The sequence below is a fragment of the Theropithecus gelada genome, chromosome 1 (genome assembly GCF_003255815.1).
Source record: "Theropithecus gelada isolate Dixy chromosome 1, Tgel_1.0, whole genome shotgun sequence".
Classification (NCBI taxonomy): domain Eukaryota; kingdom Metazoa; phylum Chordata; class Mammalia; order Primates; family Cercopithecidae; genus Theropithecus; species Theropithecus gelada.
This window is the reverse complement of record NC_037668.1, coordinates 79,557,421-79,580,592: the sequence shown is the minus strand read 5'-3', so window position 1 is coordinate 79,580,592 and position 23,172 is coordinate 79,557,421. Positions and strand designations below refer to the sequence as shown.

Genomic DNA, 23,172 nt, shown 5'->3' with positions numbered 1-23,172 from the left:
CTGGTGAATTCCAGGGGGTAGAAGAAGCACAGGGAGGTGGCCCCAGCCGCCCCTCGGGAAGCCAGGTTGCCTGCAAAATATCTCCAGAACTGTGTGTGCTTTTGCATGCCTCCCAGAAAGACCTGCTTGTACTTATCCCTAAAGGCAAAGTTGAGGGCTTGCATGGGGAAGCAGTGAATGGTGCTGGCCAGGCACCCCTCCAGAAGGACAAATGCCCTGCCCCTTGGGGATGTGGACTTTGCAGCCCACCACACCACGCTTTTGTACTGGGTCACCACAATCTGCTTACTGGCATGTTGCACCCTCAGCAGTGCCTTGACCGACTCAACTCGGGTCGCTGTCCTCTTGGAAACAGCAAGGGTAATGCCTCCGGCCAGTAAGTCCTTGACAAAGGAGTGTGGCCTGTTCCATCATGCTGGCCAGCGGGCAGCGGAGGGAGGGAGGGAGCTGTTTGCTCAGCTCTGCTGCTGCTAGGACCAAAAGGCTCTCATGGGATTTTAAATAAATATACGCAAAATTAAACTGCATACAGATTGTATATACAAAACAACTGCATATAGATTGAAAAAGTGAAAATGGAATAAAAAGTTTTAAGTTTCTTATGTTGTTTGGGAAGAAGATAAAATTATCAATGATTTTGATCACTGAAGGATTCATGTTATAATATCTAAAATAATCACTAAAAGAAAAGCTTTATAAGTGTTTAACTTCTAACATTGAATTAAAAAATTCAATAATATAGATAATCCAAAAATTGACAAGAAAGGAGAAAAAGAAATAGAATATACAAGACTGAAAGAAAGCATAGAGTAAGATGGCAAATGTTTAAGCCTAAAAAATCAATAATTAAATGTGAGTGAAGTAAATGTGCTAATTAAAATACAAAGGCTTTAAGATTTGTAAAAATATATGATGCTTACAAGCAGCACATATTACATCACTCTCATTAATAAAGCAAGCAGATGAAACATTAATAAGGACATAGAAGATTTAAACAGTCTGATGAATAAACTTGATTCAATGAGCATATACAGAACACTGAATATAGCAAATGTAAAACAGATATTCTTTTTAAGCAGAACACAGAATATTTCTAAAAACTGACCAAATATTGGACCCTAAAACAAGTCTCAACAAATATCAAAGGACTGAAATCATATATTCTCTAATCATAGTGGAAATTTAAGCTAAAAACCAGTTAAAAAAAAAAAAGGTTAATTAGAAAATCTAGGGTTTTTGATGCTCTCTGCTCCTCTCGTTTGACAGGCAGCTCTTCTCATGCAGCAGCAGCCGTGTCCCTGAGACACCATGGTGAAAGTGAAGGCTGGAAAAAACAGATTTGGCTGTACTGGGCACCTGGTCACCAGGGCTTCTTTTAACTCTGGCACAGCAGGTATTGTTGTCATCAATGACCCCTTCTTTGATGTCAACTATATGGTCTACATGTTCCAATATGACTCCACCCATGGCAAGTTCCATGGCAGCATCAAGGCTGAGAATAGGAAGCTTGTCATCAAGGAAATCCCATCACCATCTTCCAGGAGTGAGATCCCACCAAAATCAAATGGGGGTGACACTGGTGCTATGTTGTTGGGTCCATGAGCATCTTCACTACCATGGAGAAGGCTAGAGCTCATTTGGAGGGGAGAGCCAAAAGGGTATTTATCTGTGTCCTTTCTGCTGACACCCCCATGTTTGTGATGGACATGAACCATGAGAAGTAAGAAAACAGCCTTGAGATCCTCAGTAATGCCTTCTGCACCACCAGTTGATCACCCCCCTATCCAAGGTCATCCGTGACAACTCTGGCATTGTGGAGGGACTCATGACCACAGTCCATGCCATCAATGCCACCCAGAAGACGTGGGTAGATGGTACCTCTGGGAAACTATGGCATGACGACCATGAGGCTCTCAAGATCATCCCTGTATCTACTGGTGCTGCCAAGGCTGTGGGCAAGGTCATCCCCAAGCTGAATGGGAAGATCACTGGCATGGTCTTCCATGTCCCCACCACCTACGTGTCAGATCTGATCTGCCATCCAGAAAACCCTGCCAAATATGATGACATTAAGAAGGTAGTGAAGCAGGCACTGGAGGGCCCCCTCAAGGGCATCCTGAGCTATACTGAACACCTGGTTGTCTCCTCCGACTTTAAGAGAGACCCACTCTTCCACCTTCCATGATGGGTCCAGCACTGCACTCAATGACTACTTTGTCAGGCTCAATTCCTGGTATGACAATGAAAATGAATCTGGCTACATCAACAGGGTGGTGGACCTCATGGTCCACATGGCCTCCAAGGAGTAAGTGCCCAGGACCACCAGCCCCAGCAAGAGCACTAAAGGACAAGAGAGGACCTCGGCTGCTGGGGAATACCTGCTGCACTCAAATCTAACAGAATAAACAGACATGCAAAAATCTCTTCTTGACACAGTTTCCATGCCAGACCCCCTGAAGAGGGTGGCGCCTGGAAGGCCCCACCTTGTCACGTACCATCAATAAAGTCCCCTGTATGCAGCCAAAAAGAGAAAGAAAGAAAAATAAAATACTGAGATGTTTTGAATTTTTTAAGAAGAAATACTTCTAAATAATCCATAGGTCAGGAAAAAATATCTGCACTAGAAATCAGAAAACATGTAGAACTGAATAAATGAAAATATGACATATTGAAATTCATTGCATACAGTTAAAGTAGTGCATAAAGGGAAATCTGTAGCCTTAAATGCATATATATATAATGCATATATATACACACATACATATATAAAAGCAAAAAGGCTGAAAACAACAAGAATTTCAAAATGAGTAGAAAAGGAAATGATAAATAACATAAATTAATGAGATAGAGGGCAAACATTCAATAGATAGGTCACTAAAGCCTAAGTTGGTAACCTAAAATAACTAATGAAATTGATCAACTTCTAACAAAACTGACAGGAGGAAGAAGGGAGCAAGACAACACAAACATGATGGCACAGATCATTAATGTCATGAATGAGAAAGAGGACATCACAACTGATGCACATATTCATAATTCCCTGACTATAAAACTGAACATTTTAATTAAGTGGAAAGTATTATTTAAAGAAATACGATCTACCAAAACTACCACAATAACAAATTTAAAAATTAGATAGTGCTATAACTATTAGGTTGTGCCACAGGAAAGTACCCTTTTGGTAGGTCAAAAACACTCTAGTATTAAAATAATTGAAAATCATCCCACAAAGAAAAATCCAAGCCTAGAAGCCTTCACCAGAGAATTCTTAAGGAAAAAAATAATGCCAATCTCTTAATACAAAATCTTCCAGATAATGGAAAAAGAGGGAACACTCCACAACTCTTTTTTAAGCCCAGCATAACTTTGAAACCAATCTGACAAGACTGATATTAGTGAAAAATTATAGGCAAATCTAACAGAATAAAGAGACATGCAAAAATCCTATATAAAAACATTACAATAGAATAGCACAATCTATACACTGATGCATGACTCCTTGCTCTCCCAGCGGAAAGTACTAAGAATAAAATGTAAAATGAATGAATGACCATGATCGTAAAAAATTAATAGATCATGTCCAAGTTGGATTTATTCTAGAAATACAAAGTTGGTTGAATATGTGAAAAAAAAAATCGATCAACATCTAACAATACAAAAATATATATGGAACAAGGTAATTCACTACAATATTTTTTGTAATTTTAAAATATTGGGGCCAGGCACGGTGGCTCACGCCAGCACTTTGGGAGGCCAAGGTTGGTGGATTACCTGAGGTCGGGAGTTCCAGATGAGCCTGACCAACATGGAGAAACCCTGTATCTACTGAAAATACAAAATTAGCTGGGTATGGTGGCACATGCCTGTAATCCCAGCTACTCTTGGGAGGCTGAGGCAGGAGAATCACTTGAACCCGGGAGGCAGAGGTTGTGGTGAGCTGAGATCTCACCATTGCACTCCAGCCTGGGCAACAAGAGCGAAACTCTGTCTCCAAAAAAAAAAAGTACTGGAAACACCCTAAATACTCATACAGAGGAGAGTGGTTGAATAAATCAAGGAATACTATGCAGGTATCAAAAAGAATAAAAGTCAGTTGCAGCAGCACACGCCTGCAGTCCCAGGAGATGGGAGGCTCACTTGAGCCCAAGAGTTCAAAAAGAACCTGGACAATACAGTGAGACCCCATCTCTTAAAAAAAAAAAAAAGGAATGAGGAAGATTTCTTTAGTGATTTGGAGTGATTTTCAGATATACCATCAAATAAAATATTTTTAAAAAGCAAAGTGTGCCTTTACTATAAGAAAAAAGGAATATCAGAAAACATACAGGTATCTGCTTATTTGTGCAAAAGAAATATAGAGATTCTAAAGAAAACTAAATAAATTGGTTACCTTACAAGCCATGGGTGAGAAAGGATGGGAAGCCAGGAAGAATAGGAACAGGTTAGTAAGAATTGAGGTAGTGACAATCTGAATATATCTTTTTGTATATATTCAGCCTCTCAGAACCATAATGTTTCACATAATTGAACCTCAGTGCCATGGAGTGAATGTTTGTGTTGCCCCAAAATTCCTAGGTTGAAATCCTAACCTTCAATGTGATGGTATTATGAGGTGAGACCTGTGGGAGGTAATTAGGTCATAGGGTAGAACCCTCTTTAATGTGATGAGGCACCTCAGAGTTGTCTCACTCTCCTTTCAACACATAAGGATATAAGGACAGGAAGTTCACTGTGCAACCTGGAAGAAAGCCTTCACCAGAACTTGAACATGCTGGCATCCTGATCTAAATGTCCAGCCTCCAGAACTGTGAGGAAATAAATGTTTGCTGTTTAAGCTACATAATCTATGGTAATTTGTTATAGCAGCCCAAACTAAAATGTGAAGTAACTTTGAAAAACAGTATTTTGACTATACAGTGAAAGGATAGGAAAAAAAAAAAAGAACCATATACAAATATAATACTCTAGTTAGTAAATTTTATTTTCATAGGAGTACAGGTTAGCAATTCTGTAACTACAAATAAGTGAATACATTATAGATAATGAGAACCAGGTTTCTCACTATCAGAAAAAAATTAGAAATACAGAAAGGGAGAAGGCTAGAATAAACCTTGTGATGTCGAAGTACAATTGGAGGTTTCAGTATGAACTCATGATTTTAGGTAAATAAATTCACAGAGTACTGGACTATAACCGAGAGACTATAATAAATATCCAGAAGTCCAATATTGATATAAAATAATTGAATAAGTAAATAAATAGGGGAGATGGGACATCTCTTCCTTTAGAAGAATTACAACGGGCCAGGCATGGTGGCTCACACCTATAATCCCAGCACTTTGGGCGGCTGAGACGGTGGATCACCTGAGGTCAGGAGTTCGAGACCAGCCTGGCCAATATGGCGAAACCCCGTCTCTACTAAAAATACAAAAATTAGCTGGGCGTGGTGGTGGGTGCCTGTAATCTAAGCTACTCGGGAGGCTGAGGCAGGAGAATTGCTGGAACCCGGGAGGCAGAAGTTGCAGTGAGCCGAGATCGTGCCATTGCACTCCAACCCAGGTGACAACAGGGAGACTCCATCTCAAAAAAAAAAAAAAAAAAAAATACAATGAATAAGTGTAGAAGGACAGAGAAAAATTAGACCATTAGATCAACACCACAGCAATAATTACTTCAGGCAAGATTCACTGATGACTCAAATCAGTAGGCAAAAGTGAGGAGAAACAGGAAATTGGCATAGACTCAAAGTATCTCCCACAAGAGAAAAAAGTATCTCCCCTAAATGAATAAATAATAATTTTACGATGGAAAAATCTGGTACACTATCTTAATCAAGTGATCAAGGTTAACATCACCAGTAATAAGATTAATGGACATCCTATACCTCCCAGTACAATCCACTAAGACAAGGAAACAGCATCATTTTTGTGGTATTCTTGCCAAAAATACATAATTGCAATCAAATCATGAGAACATATCAGATGAATCCAAAATGAGAGATATTCTACAAAATAACTGACCAATATTCATAAAAAATGTCAAGGTCATAAAAGATAAAAAACAAATAAAGAACTATTACAACTAACAGCAATGTGGCATCCTGGATTGAATCCTGGAACAGAAAAGGAGCACTAGAGAGAAAATTCAAATGAGCTCTGTAGTTTAGTTAAAAGTACTGTACCAAAATGGGTGAAAAATCCGGCTCAGGACATCAGAGCCTGAATAGGGTGAAGAGGCCATGCATCATGTAAAGGCACAACCTAGCATAGGGCATGAGAGCCCAAAGCAAGAGGAAGAGGGAAGCTACACAATGGGAAAGTCCAATACGAGGAGTCAGAACCCAAGAAAAGGAAGGAAGGTGTCCACGTTGCAGTGAACAGACTCTGCATGGCACAAGGTTTCCAAGGCTAAATGGAGTGACAGTGACATTTACAAAGGGAGGTGGATGATTGGAAAATAATTACATACAGAAGGATTGATCAAATAGTAAATACAACAAAGATAAAGTTTTTCTCACTTTTGGAAAATAGAGTTAAATATGGTAAGGGAAAAAACAGAATTATTTCTGTTGTGATAGCCTATAACTAGAGGTATCAGCATGACCTCATCATGGTTTTCAATATACATGTAGATAAACACATATGGAAATAAATATGAACATGGATGTACACATATGTACACATACACAGACCCTTATGTATGTAACATTCATACGTTTCTTAGCTCTCCAGAGGGCCTGGGAGCCATAACACTTTATAAGCAGTAACTAAACCTAGTACTAGGTGTTGATTTCTAAATATCATTTCCATTAGAAGAAACCAGCCCTCCCTGGAAAAACAGCTGATTCCAGAACTAGGACAGAGAATGTATAAAATGAGCCTGGAATGTCTTTTTGTGTCAGAAAGTAAGGAAATACTTAAAGAATGACAGGGGCATGTTAAAAGGATACAGAAGTCAGCTTAAATAGGATTCCTCTGGCCAAACTGAGGGCAATTTGAGCATCAAAATAAATAAAGAGATTTGTGTTTGTAAAGGTTAACTCAGGGAAAGCTTCTGAGGCAAGGAAATTAAAGCTGAGTTTTAAAACTGAACAGAAACTAGAGGCAAGGGTATGTGAGTGTATATGTGTGTGTCTGGGTGAGAGGGAGAGAGAGAGAAAGAAAGAAGTGGGGGTATTTGGAGAAGGCAGGGCACTGACAGGGAAGACATTCCAGGTAAAAAAGACAGACTAAACAAACGAGGGCAAATTACTATACTATACAAAAAAATGAGAGCAAATTACTATACAGGAGCAGGAGCAGGACTAATGTATACATGTAGCTTTGCTACTTTTTTCTAGTGTTGACTTTAATAAGCCACTTGTATTGTCTGAATATGTATTTTTGTGCTGTTTTATGATAGTCCCGAAAAAAATGAATATTCATTTTGCACCTTAAAATTGGAAGTTGAACTAAATTCTCCCTTTCAGCTGAAAATTCAAGAGTTAATATTATTCTGACTAATCTAATCCACCTTCTCCCATTCTCCTAGCATATCAGTAAACAAACCTCTACTCTATTGGATCTAATAGAAAAAAGGGCTTTGTGTCTATGAAGCACCAGAGATGTCTGGTTATTATTCAATCACAACAAATTGTTCGTATGAGAAATAAAAATACAGTAATGATATACACAATTCACAAACCACCTGCAGGGGCAGCTCTCTAGAAGTAAAATTAAAGCTATACTAACTCTGAGTGAATCCCTACCAAAAAGGGCCTAACTTAATGAGTCAGTTAAAACAACTTTGAGTACTACAGTATTTTACCAAACATATAAACAAGTTAACTCTTCTTCCCTTTTTTTATAATGTTATTTATACATTCAGTTTATCTCTAGAATTTCTTCTCTAGCAGCTACCACTTCTGTTCATTATATTTTCCAGCTTGCTTTCCAACCTCTAAACCAGTGGGCTCCAAATTTTGTTTGACTGTGACCCACAATAAGAAGTACATTTTATAACATCACCCAATTCATATATACATATACACACATATGTGTACATACACACATACATATAAACTGGAACATTTGTTTCATAAAAGAGTGCTTGTTACTATTATATGCCATACACATTGATATTTTTCTGTCGTAATTCATTTTTTTTTAATGCTGATTTTGGGCCCACTAAATAGAGCTTTATAATCCATTAATGGACTGCAATCCAGTTTGGAAAACACTACGCTAAGCCACCCCAATGTCCCACAAAGCTATTGCTTTTTAGTATCTCTTAAGCTGCACAGTGTAAAGGCCAAGAGGGCTGACTCTTGGGTCCAAATCCTGGTCTGATACCTAGCTTTGACCTTATTCATTCTGACCTTGGGCAAGATACTTAAATTCTCTAAGCTTTACTTTTCTCATCTATAATCTAAGAATAATAATATTACCTATGGGGATGGTAATAGTACCTAGATCTTACACAGTTGTGAGATTTAAATGAGATAATTAATCCATACAATATTTACCACAATGCCTGACATACATGAAAATACCAATATGTTATTATCACATGTTCTATCAATCCAACAGAGAAAACAAGTTCTACTAATCGGGAGAACAATTTGCCAGAGAAAATTAGTAGAGAAGAGATTACTGGTAACTCCTAATTATGCCTGGCTTATCTGGAAACAATACAAGGTGTGCACAGAGGAAAACAGTATTTAGTATGTAAAATATATTTTCAGGATTTTATAATCTTTGCTCATTTATTACATATCTAATCACATTTTCTATATTATACACATTTGAATAGGAATATGAAGTTATTCAAAAGATTTCACTCTTCCAGTGTAACTCACGTAATCTAAACTACAAGAAGTAGCTTTTAGGACAACTTTCTAAAATTCCTATACCTTACCATTCCTGATCCACTGCTTAGGGATCTGTCCTCCTAAAGTCATATCTTCTCCTTTAAGACACAAACAACTATGAATATATTACTGCCTGTAGACAAAAGGAAGTGGTTATTTGCCTGTTCTGCAATTTAAGTTAAAAAAAAAAAAAAGTAACCTCTATAATCAGGAAGGCCTCCTTTTCTCTGAAAGTTATTGTGAAATAAAAACATTACAAAAAAAACACGTTTACAAGATAACTGCTGAGACACTGCTCAGGTAGCCACTGAGCCCCAACATGCATGGGGTACTACGTTTGGGATATGAACAAGGATAAAACAATTCATGATCTCAAGTAATTAACAGTCTCCTGAAAAGTACAATAACTTAGTTGGGTAGCATATCGTTTGGTGAGGTATTATCTTCACCCTTTTTATTTTTTTAAGAAATAGGGTCTCACTCTGTTGCCCAGGCTGGAGAGCAGTGGCATGATCATAGCTTATTGCAACCTCAAATTCCTGGGCTCAAGCGATCCTCCTGCTTCAATCTCCCAAGTAGTTAGGACCATAGGCACAGGCCACTATGCCCAGCTAATTTTTTATTCTTTTAGAGATGGGGGTGGGGCTGGGTCTTGCTATGTTGCTCAGCTGGTCTTGAACTCTTGGCCTCAAGGGATCCTCCTGCCTCAGCCTCCCAAGCAGCTGGGATTATAGGCATGAGCCACAGTGCTCAACTATCCTCACCCATTCAGCCTCTGTCAACTAAGCAAAAAAAAAAACACAGGAACAGGGCATCTTTTAAAGAATTAAATTTAGTTTTATTTAGAAGTCTTACTGAGGACTGTTACCTAGGAGAGTCTTTTAGAGAATTTTTGTTAGACTGTTCCAAAGGAGGGTTTTAGACCACAGTTTATATATTGGTAGTGGCAGGTTTGTATGTGCTTAGAAGTTATAGTAGAGCAAAATCTCATTAAAGTTTGGGTGTAAGGGTATATCTGGTTATATATTATGGAGGCATAATCGCTAATCTTGTTGGACATTATCTTATGTGCAGAAAGCGGCAACGACTAGAATCACTAAACTTGCCTTTCAAAAAATGCAGTGATTTAAGCTAGAGATGTGGGAAACTGTTCTATCCTGTTTATTGTCTTTAGGGCCTTTTTTTTTTTTTTTTTATTTTTTTTTTGGAGAACTATGCTCAGTTACTGAGTCAGGGCCTTTGTGAAATTTTGTTGGCAAGGGCCTTTGTGAAATTCTGGCAAGTAGAACGAGCAAACATTCTCATTTTCTTACATTTGCTGCTTTGTCTCACACCTCTAATACCTTTGCTTACTAGAATTCTATTCACTCTTCTAGGCTATGCTACAATGTCAACTTCTCCTCCTATGTTGCTCATAATAACAGCACCTGCTCTCTCCTTCCTTAAACTTATTCAAATATTCCAATGCTCAGGCAGTATATAAATACATACACCATGTCACCATGTACCAGTCATTGTCTTAGGCATTAGGGACACAAATTGGAACAACAATTTAGAGCTCTAGTCTAGCAATAATCAGCGTCCAAATCTACCCTCCCGGTTTCACTTCCCAACATACTGTTCCATGAACCACTACACTTCTGTTAGACTGTATTTACTGCTCACATGACACAATTCTCTGCTTTTGCTCAAGTTGTTCCCTCAGCTGGAATGCCTGAGCCCCATCTCTAACTGTAAATAATAAAAGCGAAACTTATTGAGCATTTACTTTGTGTCAGCATGGTTCTAAGCATATAGCATGTATTAACTAAATTTTCACAACAACTACATGAGATAGGTATTATTATTATCCTTAATTTCTAGAATAAGGAAACAGAAAAGTTTAGTATTTCATAATGACATAGTACCTAAAAAGCAGCAATGAGAATGGAATCTCTAGGCTTCAAACACCCTTAGTTCTGTTAAATAAACTCACCCCATCCCATTCTGTTTTTGCTGGACAAAGTCCTTCTTAAGGAATAATAATATAAACTTTTCTACAGTTTGGAGATAACGTAGGAAACAGAAAGAATGAACGCCAGAAACTCTGGTCAGGAAACTTGGGTTCAAAAGGAGTTAGTATCACCAACTACCTCATGGTCCCACTGTGAAAATCAGGGGAAATAAGATATGTAACAACGCTGGGAATCCAATGAGATCGGGGGTCCTCAGTGCAAAACTATTTTCTTACTAATACTGAAACATAATCTGCATTTGTCATGTTTGCAATGATGCTGTAAGAGCAATGGTGGTAAAACTGTTGGTACACGAGCACAAATCAAGGCAATGGCACCAAACAGAACTGGTAGTCACTAAATTCTTCACCACTACATGCTTGCAGAGAAAAATAAAACATTCCTATTTATTTTAAGAATGCCCTTGAAGTAAAGCAGTAAACATTATCAAATTTCGACCCTTGAGTAAATATTTTTTAAATACATAGTCTCTGTGACAAATGGGAAGCACACACAAAGTACTTCTGCTACATACTAAAGTATGATGGTTATCTCAAGGAAAAGCATTTGTGCAAATGTCTGAGTTGTGAACTAAGGGGCACTTTGTTAATAGGATATCATTTTCACTACAAAGAACAAATGACAAACTAAATTATTCACTCTTGGGTGTTTGGCAAACATTTCCCTGAAAATGAATGAAGTGAGTTTGTCATTTCAGGAAAAATTGACAGTATTTGTTGCCAAGTATAAAATTCAAGCTTGTAGGCAAACATTAGAATTTTGGAAAACATGTATTCACCAGCCACCATGACCTTGACAGATTCTGAAAACTTAAAGCCTTTTCTGATAAGTTTGGAACAATATCAACAAAGGTAATTTTTTTATGTCATAAAATGAAATGTGTCAATATTTGGAAGATCCATATAATTCAGTAAACCAATTTGATTTTCAAATAACCAATGCATGATGTTACAAAATCATACAAAGCATAAAAGATCTATTCAAAGTGCCACACAAACCAACGGATTTTAATGTGATAGAGTATTTTTGTACATCAATGTCATTAATACTATTTCAGATTTCACATTGCAACTAAACTTTAAGTAACTATCACTTAAATTTTGGTGAAGTATCAAAGAATATTTGCAGTTATCTAAAAAGGCTATTAAAATATTCCTCCCTTTTCTAACCACGTTATCTGTTGAGGCTACATTTTTATATACTTCAATCCGAACAACTCATCATAATAGATTGGATGCATAAGCAGATGTGAGAATCCAGCTGTCTTCTATTAAGTCAGACATTAAAGAGAATTGCAAAAATCTAACATGATGTCATTCTTCTCACTATTTGCTTGGGAAAATTATTATTTTCTCATTAATGTTAGTATAATGGGTTTTTTGTTGCTATTTTAAATAAGCAAGTACATGTTTTCAAAATCCCTCAGTTTTAATTTCTAAACTGGCAAATTAATAAATATAACCCACATAAACAAAAGCTGTTTAAAGTCCTTAAATAATGTTAAAAAGTGTACAAGGATGCTCGGACCAAAAAGTCTGGGAGCTGCTGGTATATAGTACATGTAATATCTTACTTGATTGCTTCTTCCACTAGAATGTAAGCTCTTAGAAAGCAGAAGCTTGCCAGCCTTATTCATTGCTGTATCTCTGGCATTTTGCAAAGTGCCTTGCACATTTTTGTGTCTTGCTCATTATGGATCTGTGGGTAGTTACACTACAAATAGCAGGATGGATGCTGAATACAAATATCCGACTTAGATAATTAGATGGTTCAAAATGCAACTGACTATAATTTGGAACAAGTTGGGACATGTTGAGTAATCAGATGGTATATATATACATATATATTTTTAGAATTAAAATCAGCTCACATGAATTCAACCTAAGATGGTATTTTTTAAAAAGGTAAAAAGAGGTGAGGAGAGAGAATACCAATTCACATGACTAAGACTGAAGTGATCTAAGCCCATGCTTTGATATCCAGGAAGTCTGAGTCATTATTTAAATAAACTGCTATCATATTAAGAACAGAGGTGAGATCAGATTAGACAGATCTGTGTGCCTTACTACACCTTGGATATGCTTCTGTCAAAGCATCTACAACACTAGAATGCTCTAATTTGTTTACATTTTTTTCCCTTCCCTCACTCAGCTATCCCTGAGGTTGGGATAAAATCTGATCTATATTTTCTTCTTTTCTTTTCTCTCTCTCTCTCTTTTAAGATAGAGTCTTTAAAAAGATTCTATTGCCCAGACTGGAATGCAGTGGTGCTAACATGGCTCGCAGCAGCCTCAACCTCCCGGGCTCAAGTGACCCTCCTGCTTCAGCCTCCTAAGTGGCTGGGACCACAGACAAGTGCCATACTGGGCTAATTTTTTTTTATTTTTTGTAGAAACAGGGTCTTGGTATGTTGCCCAGGTTGGTCTTGAACTCCCGGGCTCAACCTATCCTCCTACCTCCCAAAGTGTTGGAATTACAGGGGTGAGCCATCACACTCAGACTGATCCACATTTTCTTAATTTTCAAAGGCTGACATTTTCTTAGCAACTAATTGGTAGTCATAATTATAGGACAAGTGATAATTTGTCACCTTTTCAAATGCTATCTTCTCAATGAACTCTTCTAAACAGCATAGACTAAAACCTGGCCCCCTAATCCAGCATTCCCAATTCCCATTATCCTGCACTACCTTTTTCTTTTCTCTATTATACTTATCCCTTCTAACATATACAGTCATGGACTGCAATAATGACATTTTAGTCAAAGACAGACTGCAGGCTGGATGCAGTGGCTCACTGTAATCCCATCACTTTGGGAGGGCAAGGTAGGAGGACCATTTAAGCCCAGGAGATCAAGGTTGCAGTGAGCCATGATCATGCCACTGCACTTCAGCCTGGGTGACATAGCAAGACCCTGGAAAAAAAAAAAAAGAGAGAGAGAGAAAGAGAGAAACAGAGGAAGGAAGGAAAGAAGGAAGGAAGGAAGGAGGGAAGGAAGGAAGGAAGGAAGGAAGGAAGGAAGGAAGGAAGGAAGGAAGGAAGGAAGGAAGGAAGGAAGGAAAAAAGAGAAAAGAGAAAAGGAAAGGGGAAGAAAGAAAGAGGGAGGGAGGGAGGGGGGAGAGAAAGGAAAGAGAGAGAGAAAGGAAATGGAAGGAAGAAAAGGAGGGAAGGAGGGATTGCATACATGACAGTGGTCCTGTAAGATTGTAATTCCTATCACCTAGTGACATAGTCATCCTGATGCTGTCCTAACTTTGTAGGGCAATGCATTATGTGTTTGTGGTGATGCTGGTGTAAACAAATCTACTGCTCTTCCAGTCATATAAAAGTACAGCATGTACAATCATGTATGGTACATAATGCTTGACAATGATAATAAATGACAATGTGACTGGTTTATGTATTTACCATACTATACTTTTTAACGTTATTTTACTTTATACTTATTTATTTTAGACAAGGTCTCACTCTGTTGCCCAGCTCATCGCAACAGCCCTGACCTCCCAGGCTCAAGCAGTCCTCCCACCTCAGCCTCCTGAGTAGCTGAAAATACAAGGTGCATGCTACCTGGTTAATTTTTTTAAAGTATCTGTAGACACAGGGTCTCGCTATGTTGCCCAGGCTGGTCTCAAACTTGTGGACTCAAGCAGTCCTCCTGCCTGGCCTTCCAAAGTGCTGGGATCATAAGTGTGAGCCATTGCACCCAGACTCTTTATCGTTATTTTAGAGTGTATGCCTTCTATTTATTTATTTTTTAAAGCTGTAAAACAGCCTCAGGCAGCTCCTTCAGGAGGTATTCCAGAAGAAGGTATTGTTATCATAGGAGATGACAGCTCCATGCCTGTTATTGCCCCTGAAGACCTTCCAGTGGGACAAGATGTGGAGGCAGAAGACAGTGATATTAATGTTCCTGACCCTGTGTAGGCCTAGGATCATGTGTGTGTTTGTATCTTCATTTTTTAAAAAAAAACTTTAAAACAGAAAAAAAATCTTAAATAGAAAAAAGCTCAGAGAATAAGGATATAAAGAAAATATTTTTGTATAACTATACAAGATGTTTGTGTTTTAAGCTAACTGTTATTACAAAAGAGACATGAAGTTAAAAAAAATTTAAAAGTTTATCTAGTAAAAAAAAATTACAGCAAGCTAAGGTTAATTTATTATTGAAGAAAGAAAAAAATTTTAAATAAATCTAGTGTAATCTAAGTGTACAGTGTTTATAAAATCTACAGTGGTGCACAGTAATGTCCAAGGCCTTCACATTCACTCACCACTCACTTACTGACTCACCCAGAGCAACTTCCAATCTTGCAAGCTCCGTTCATGGTAAGTGCCCTATACAGGCATACCATTTTTTATCTTTTTTTTTTTTTTTTTTTTTGAGACGGAGTCTCGCTCTGTCACCCAGGCTGGAGTGCAGTGGCCGGATCTCAGCTCACTGCAAGCTCCGCCTCCCCGGGTTCACGCCATTCTCCGGCCTCAGCCTCCCGAGTAGCTGGGACTACAGGCGCCCGCCACCTCGCCCGGCTATTTTTTGTATTTCTTAGTAGAGACGGGGTTTCACCGTGTTAGCCAGGATGGTCTCGATCTCCTGACGTCGTGATCCACCCATCTCGGCCTCCCAAAGTGCTGGGATTACAGGCTTGAGCCACCGCGCCCGGCCCCATTTTTTATCTTTTATACTATATTTTTACTGTATCTTTTCTATGTTTAAATACACAGATACTTATTATTGTGTTACAACTGTCTACAGTATTTGCTGCAGTAATACGCTACAGGTTTGTAGCCTAGGAACAATAGGCTATCTCATGTAGCCTAGGTGTACAGTAGGCTATCCCATCTAGGTTTTTGTAAGTATACACTGTGATGTTGGCACAATGATGAAACTGTCTAATGACGCATTTCCCAGAACCGATCCCCATCATTAAGCAACACGATTGTATACTTATTCGTGTTTATTTCTCCCTCCTGCCTCTGAAACGTAAGCTCTCTACCAAGGCAGGGATCTTTATTTGTTTTATACATTGATGTATCCCAAGTCCCTAGAATAATGCCAGGCATATAGGTGCTCAATAAATATTTGTTGAATGAGGAATGATGATCTGCTAATTTATTATTCAGTGTAGAGTTCCATTATTATATTTAGAGACTAAAAATAGATTTCCTAAGAAATCTTTATTTCGCTTAATGATCCTGCCACAATTGGATCCTTCAATAATTTATGAATAGTTTTAGCTGAAGTCTCCAAAACTGTCAGATAAAACGCAGGCAAATATTTACAGAAGTGTTTCTCCCCCACAACTTCCACTTCAACGGTATGAGGCAATGCTGTGAGTCTTCAGAACAAAGTCAGCACTGTAGTGGGCAACTGGGTATCAGTGATTCATTCAAAGCAGACAGTGAAAACCTATGGGTTCTTTTCAGTTCATTCCAAAATTACATGCTTCTAAGTTAAATTCTTCCTAGTCAATGGAAAGCCTCACCAAATCCATCTGTGAATATATCCTAAAAATGTAGCTCCTAGAGTAAATATTTCCTATCTTAACTCTAGGCTTCAGAGAAGGCTTAATCTCAGGTCATTATTTAATTTTGAAAACTAGAAAAGTCAGGATTTGAGTTTTTAATCTTTAAGACACATTAATATAATACTGAAAGGACTAGAAAAAAATGTTAGAAATAGGATGGTTTTAGAGAATTCACTCAAATGTTAACAAGGAGGTTGCTTTGGCAGAAAAGAATCCAGAGAAAGGGAGAACAGGAAGCACAGGAAGCTTAAAAAGCTACAGAAGGAATGAACCTGGCTCATGTCATTGACAGGAGATAAAGAAAAGATGGAATCCAATGGACATAGTAACTCATCAGATATAGAGAGAATGTAGGGAATGTAGACATAGGGAAACAGAATGCTTCAAATTTGGCTAATTGGGTAAATGGAAGTGCTGTTTCATAACACAGAGAAGACAGGAAGAAAATCAGATTAGGAGGTGGTACGTTACCAAAATTTTATTTGGGGCTGGAAGAGTCTTCAGACTCAATTAATCCTGAAATTTGGTAAACTTGACCTCTGCAAGAATCTTATTAAAAGAGGTTTTACTGAATTTATTAATTTAACCTTCCTTCTTTAGGAAAAGCCAAAACATAAAATATATCTTTAACATATTCTGGGGAAGAAAAGAAAAGAAAGATGACAGGAGGTAATTAGAAGAAGCTAAAGCTAAATCTCAATTCATGAGGAAAAATATAGAACTTCAAAAATACCTGTCCATTGATTACCAAAGCTAAGAGTTTCAGAAAGGAAGAATATTACACATCACTCAACTTTTGAGTAAGTCAATGAAAGGAAAGAGAGTGAGAAAAAAAATGCCTGTTAGAAAATTCAGGAAAGAAACTAAAGCAAGGCCAAAAATATAAATCTACAGGAAAAAAGAATTTGCTACTTAATTCTTTTGTTGACTTCCAAGGCAAGCAAAGCCAAAACGGATGTGGCCTAATGGAGTAACAGAACCACATTTTAAGAAATTATCATGATTGATTTATGTTACTATAAATAAAATTTCAGAAAATTCTCTAGAATTTTCTGAAAATAGATGTTATTCTTTACACATTGCAGGTAAGGAAGCCCTTTAGCTTTAAAAAGAATATGCAAATATTTCCTCAAGGTATAAGGTAGAGTGAAGGCATTTCTGCATTATAATCTTTTAATAATCCTGGTAAACAACCTTTCTGAAGGCTTCACTCTTTGCCCCCAGTAGCTTTCCAAGGACTTCTGCTGAGGGCAAAGAACCAGCAGTAAGCTGCTTCCTCCCTCTCTATATTTAGCAGAAGCTGTTAATATAATATCTTCACCTTTCTTTCAGAGAGCCTATAGTCCTAGACCAAGGCTGCAATATAAACTCAGACATAATCCAAGTACATTCCACAAGCTGTAACTCCATCTCATAAAACACAGTCTATATACAGTAAAATGTCACTGATTCAGCCCTCCCTACATTTAGGACTTATAATGATTTATACCAAATAACTATGCTTAAATCAAATTCATTAAGTACAAAGTGTAAAAACATTTTTAAAAATTCTTTTAAAAAAGTTTTTTAGTTTATTTTTTAGAGACAGGGTCTTGCTCTGTTGCCCAGGCTGGTGTGCACTGACACAATCATAGCTCACAGCAGCCTTGAACTCCTAGGTTCAAGTGATCCTCCCACCTCAGCCTCCCAAGTAGCTAGGATTATAGACGCATACCACCATGCCCTGGTAATTTCAGAAAAGGATCACGCTTCTTTGCCCAGGCTGGTCTTGAACTCCTGGGCTTGAGCAATCCTCCTGCCTCAAACTCCCATAGTGTTGAGATTACAGGCATAAAAGCTACCATAACCTGGCCCAAGAAATTCTTAATGATGACATGCCAAAAAATACATATTAGACAATGTTAAACTGAGTTCTAGTTTCTATATATAAAGCTAGAAAAGGTATTTCTTTTCAGATAGGCTATGACTCAGGTTCACTTCTCTCTACCATGAACCAACCTGTCCACACTGCTAAAATTCAATTGTACATTGCATTTATGGCATTACCCTGATTTATCTCATTAGTTGAAAATGTGAATTCCTCAAAACTTTTGTAAGCTACCTAAAAACTCCCACAGAAAGAACATAGTCAAGCGTCAGTTTTTATACTTTAAATAGTCATATTCCATTCATAGTCTATCCACTGACAATCAGGATGTACCCTGTGTAAGTAAAAGCAACCACCGTTACTGTCTTCGTTCAAACCTTCACCATCTCTCACCAGAGCCTCTGCAGTAAGCTCCACACTAGGCTCCTTGCCTCCAATCTCACTTCTCTTCACTACTGGCTCCTAGTGTTCCCTCTGAGCCACATATGTGATGAGGAGGCTTCCCTGACTAAAATTGCCTTTTTCTAATTTACAGAAAAGGTGTTTTAACCTATCATCCTGGTGTATGAGATCTTTGATGATCTACCTAGTTCCAGCTCAACTCAAGCCTCCTTCTCCTCACCTCCCGTGTATTCTAAAATATAGGACACTTCTCACATTTCTCAAACAACTCATCCTTTTCCACACTTCCAAGCTCGTGCACACACGGTTCCCTTTACTTAGAATGTGCTGCCCCTTTCTCTGCAGGTTGCTAAGTGATCCTTCTTTCCACTTCCAGCCTTGCCAATCTCCACCTCTATTTTATCCTTCAAAACCCACATCAAACATTCTCTCTTCTGTGAAGCTTTTCCTTGCCTCTACTAGTTTTATCTTCAACATTTCCATAGGTCTCTATAGCACTTATGTTGTACTGTAATTATTTGTTCCAAATTACATACTATGCATAAGTTATTTGACATTCTGTGCTTAAGTTTCCTCATAGTTATCTTTTGGGTTGTTAAAATAATTAAATGAGAAAATGTACTTAAGCCTTTGGTACAGTTCCTGCTGCAACAGCTGCTATGCTCATCAGTCATTCCTCCTATCAAACTGAGACGCCCTGAATAGCACTCGATCAGTTCTGTATCCCTTGTGCCATCCTCAGTGTGTGGGATTTTCAAGGACCTATTTTGGGTTAGCACCAGGCCAAACCCTAGACTAGAAAAAGGAGAAATGGGGAATCCTAGAAACAGCAGCAGCATTATCACAAGTAAATTCATACAGAGTAACAGCAGCAGCTAAGGTGTTTCGAGCCCTGCTATTTGCCAGGCACCATGTTGAGTATTTATATGCATTTCTCTAATCTCACAACACTTCTAGAGTAAGCACTGGCATCCTTATTTTACTGGTAACCTCATGCTCTACATTCAGTCTTCTTTGGAAAGCAGGACTTCTGCAAAGGAGGAGTAAATATGACAAAACATATTGGTTTGTTTCCCTCAACAATCTGGAATACTCCCTCAGTTGACATAGTAAGAGAACTCAATCTGGGAATACTCCCTCAGTTGACATAGTAAGAGAACTGTGCGTTAGAACAGGATTAAAATTAAATTGGGTGCAGGTTAATGTTTGACTCCCTGACCCTTAAATCCATACGGGGAGCATCCCTAGGCCTTTCTCTGGCCAGGTTTCCAAACCTCCCAAACACTTGGTGACAGACTTGCTCAACTCATGCCTCATACCATGACTCAAGCCCATCTTTTCCAACCAATGCCCCAGTTCCTTTGCCTCAGCTGGGTCCCTGCCCTGGTGCGATCTGGGCTCACTGCAAGCTCCGCCTCCCAGGTTCACGCCATTCTCCTGCCTCAGCCTCCCAAGTAGCTGGGACTACAGGCACCCACCACCAGGCCCGGCTAATTTTTGTATTTTTAGTAGATACGCGGTTTCACTGTGTTAGCCAAGGTACTGAAATTACAGGCATGAGCCAGCAAGCCCGGTGAAGATTTCCTTCTTTTCGAAAACTTGGTCTCAGCTGGGCACGGTTGCTCACGCCTGTAATCCCAGCACTTTTGGGAGGCTGAGGCGGGTGGATCATTCGAGGTCAAGAGTTTGAGACTAGCCTGATCAACAAGGAGAAACCTCATCTCTACTAAAAATACAAAGTTAACTGGGCATGGTGGCACATGCCTGTAATCTCAGCTACTCTGGAGGCTGAGGCAGGAGAATCGCTTGAACCTGGGAGACGCAGGTCGCGGTAAGCAGAGATCGCGGTAAGCAGAGATCACGCCATTGCACTCCAGCCTGCGCAACAAGAGCGAAACTCCACCTCAAAAAAAAGAAAAACCTGGTCTCAGCTGGGCATGGTGGGTCACGCCTATAGTCCCAGCACTTTGGGAGGCAGAGGCGGGGAGATCTTGAGGTCAGGAGTTTAAGACTAGCCTGGCCAACATGGCAAAACCCCCATCTCTACTAAAAATACAAAAATTAGCTGGGCGTGGTGGCAGACACCTGTAATCCTACCTACTTGGGAGGCTAAGGCAGGAGAATGGCTTGTACCTGGGAGGTGGAGGTTGCAGTGAACCAAGATCATGCCATTGCACTCTAGCCTGGGCGACAAGAGCAAGACTCTGTCTCAAAAAAACAAAAAACAAACAAACAAAAAACTGGTCTCAACACACTGTTCCTGGACAAAAAAAAAAAATTAGAAAGGAAAATAAAGTTGAACAGTATTCCACTGTGTATACATACACATTTTCTTTTCTTTTTCGTTTTTCTGAGACGGAGTCTTGCTCTGTCACCCAGGCTGGAGTGCAATGGTGTGATCTTGGCTCACTACAACCTCTGCCTCCTGGGTTCAAGCGATTCTCCTGCCTCAGACTCCTGAGTAGCTGGGATTACAGGCATGCACCACCAGGCCCGGCTAATTTTTGTATTTTTAGTAGAGATGGGGTTTCACCATGTTGGTCAGGCTGGTCTTGAACTCCTGACCTTGTGATCTGCCCGCCTCGGCCTCCCAAAGTGCTGGGATTACAGGTGTGAGTCACCACGCCCAGCCACACATTTTCTTTATCTGTTCATCTACTGATGGACAATTAGGGTGATTCCATATCTTGGCAACTGTGAATAATGCTACAGTGAATGAGTGAATGTGGGGAGTGCATTACATATCTCCTCAACATACTGATTTCATTTCCTTTGGATGTATGTTGGCCCTCTGAATCTGCAGGTTCTACATCCGTGGATTCTACCAATTAAAGATCAAAAATATTTTTAAAAAGAAACAATTAAAAATAATAATACAACAATAAAAATAATACAATTTTTTTTTCTTTTTGAGAGACAGTCTTGCTCTGTCACCCAGGCTGGAGAGCAGTGGCATGATCTTGGCTCACTGCAGCCTCTGCCTCCCGGGTTCAAGCAATTCTCCTGCTTCAGCCTCCCCAGTAGCTAGAATTACAAGTGCCCACCACCATGCCTGGCTAATTTTTGTATTTTTGTTAGAGACAGGGTTTTGCCATGTCGGCCAGGCTGGTTTTGAACTCCTGACCTCAGGTGATCTGCCCACCTTAGCCTCCCAAAGTACTGGGATTACAGGTGTGAGTCACCACCCCTAGCCAAAATAATACAAATTTTAAAAGTATAGTATGATAACTATTTACATAGCATGTACGCTCTATTAGGTACTGTAAGTAATCTAGAAATCTATTGATGGTTTAAAGTATATAGGAGAACAGGCACAGGTTTATGCAAATACTGTGCCATTTTATATAATGGGTGTGGGCATCTGCGATTTTGGTACTGGGGGTGGGGAGTGGGGGTCCTGGAACCAATTCCCCACAGATACTGGGGAACAACCTTATACTCAGTAGTGGAATTGCTGGATCAGATGGCAGTTCAATTTTTAGTTTTTGGAGAAGCCTGCATCCTGTTTTCCATAAATGGCTGTACTACCATTATTTTAATTAGTAGAAAAACAGAAAAATTAAAATGGCAATGGGAATAATAATAAACATAAGTTTAATAAACATAATACAACCGAGAAATCATTAAGAAAGCTGAAAACAGTAAATCTTTATCATTGGAACAATCCATAGAATTTGGCCAATCAGACTCTGGTCCATGGCCTATATGTTCATTTTTGAAGGAAAAGAATAAAATGTACAAATAAATCTTATGAATAAATATTTTCTCTAAAAGGCAAAAAGTCATTAAGGACTTTATAGTATGTGGTAAGAATATACCCTCCTATACCATGCAGGTCTTTGTTCAACTCACACAGTCTACTTCCATGCATTTTTTTCAGGTACGTTATATACAAAGGTAGGGAAATGCTTTTGTCTATACATCTTAATTTACTCCTCACACTAATACCTAGCAAGTGATGTGTTCCAAACTGAAAAAAATGTTACTTAATATATAACAGCAGTTTCTGAAATAATAGCATTAATGAATAAGTCTGTTTCTTTTTACTTTCAAAAAAGGAGGATATAAAAAAAGATGAACAACAAAAAAATGGTCAAAGGAATAAACAAGTCACCCAACAAGAAATAAACAAACATGTCAAAATATATTTTTGCAGTGACATTGAGTTGGCATGCCTTTAAAATTATAATACTAAGTGCTGATGAGGGGTGTGATGAAAACAGAGAAGAGTAAATGCAATTGGGAAGGCTGTTTCAGGAATATTAAAAATATTTATATGCCTTTAGTTCTGACAAATTCTTTTATGAATCCAAGTATCCTCAGTTAACCAGAGATTTGGTTAAAGACTAACCAAACAGAGAAAATGGAGAAAAATGTGTACAATACAGATGAGAGGCTAAATATATTATTTATAAAATGAAATATTATGCAACTTTTGAAAACCATGGGTTTTTTTTCTTTTTTTTTTTTTAGAGAGGGTCTCACTCTGTCACCCAGGCTGGAGTGCAGCAGTGCA

At 38.6% G+C, this 23,172-nt stretch overlaps 1 protein-coding gene and 1 pseudogene across 8 annotated transcripts in view; one reads left to right on the top strand and one right to left on the bottom strand.

Moving 5' to 3' along the window:
* Nucleotides 1-23,172, bottom strand: part of OSBPL9 (oxysterol binding protein like 9) — a 185,279-nt gene that overhangs the window by 79,500 nt on the left and 82,607 nt on the right. The gene's annotated exons all lie outside the window — the stretch shown is intronic.
* LOC112605615 lies at nucleotides 1,363-2,309 on the top strand (annotated as a pseudogene).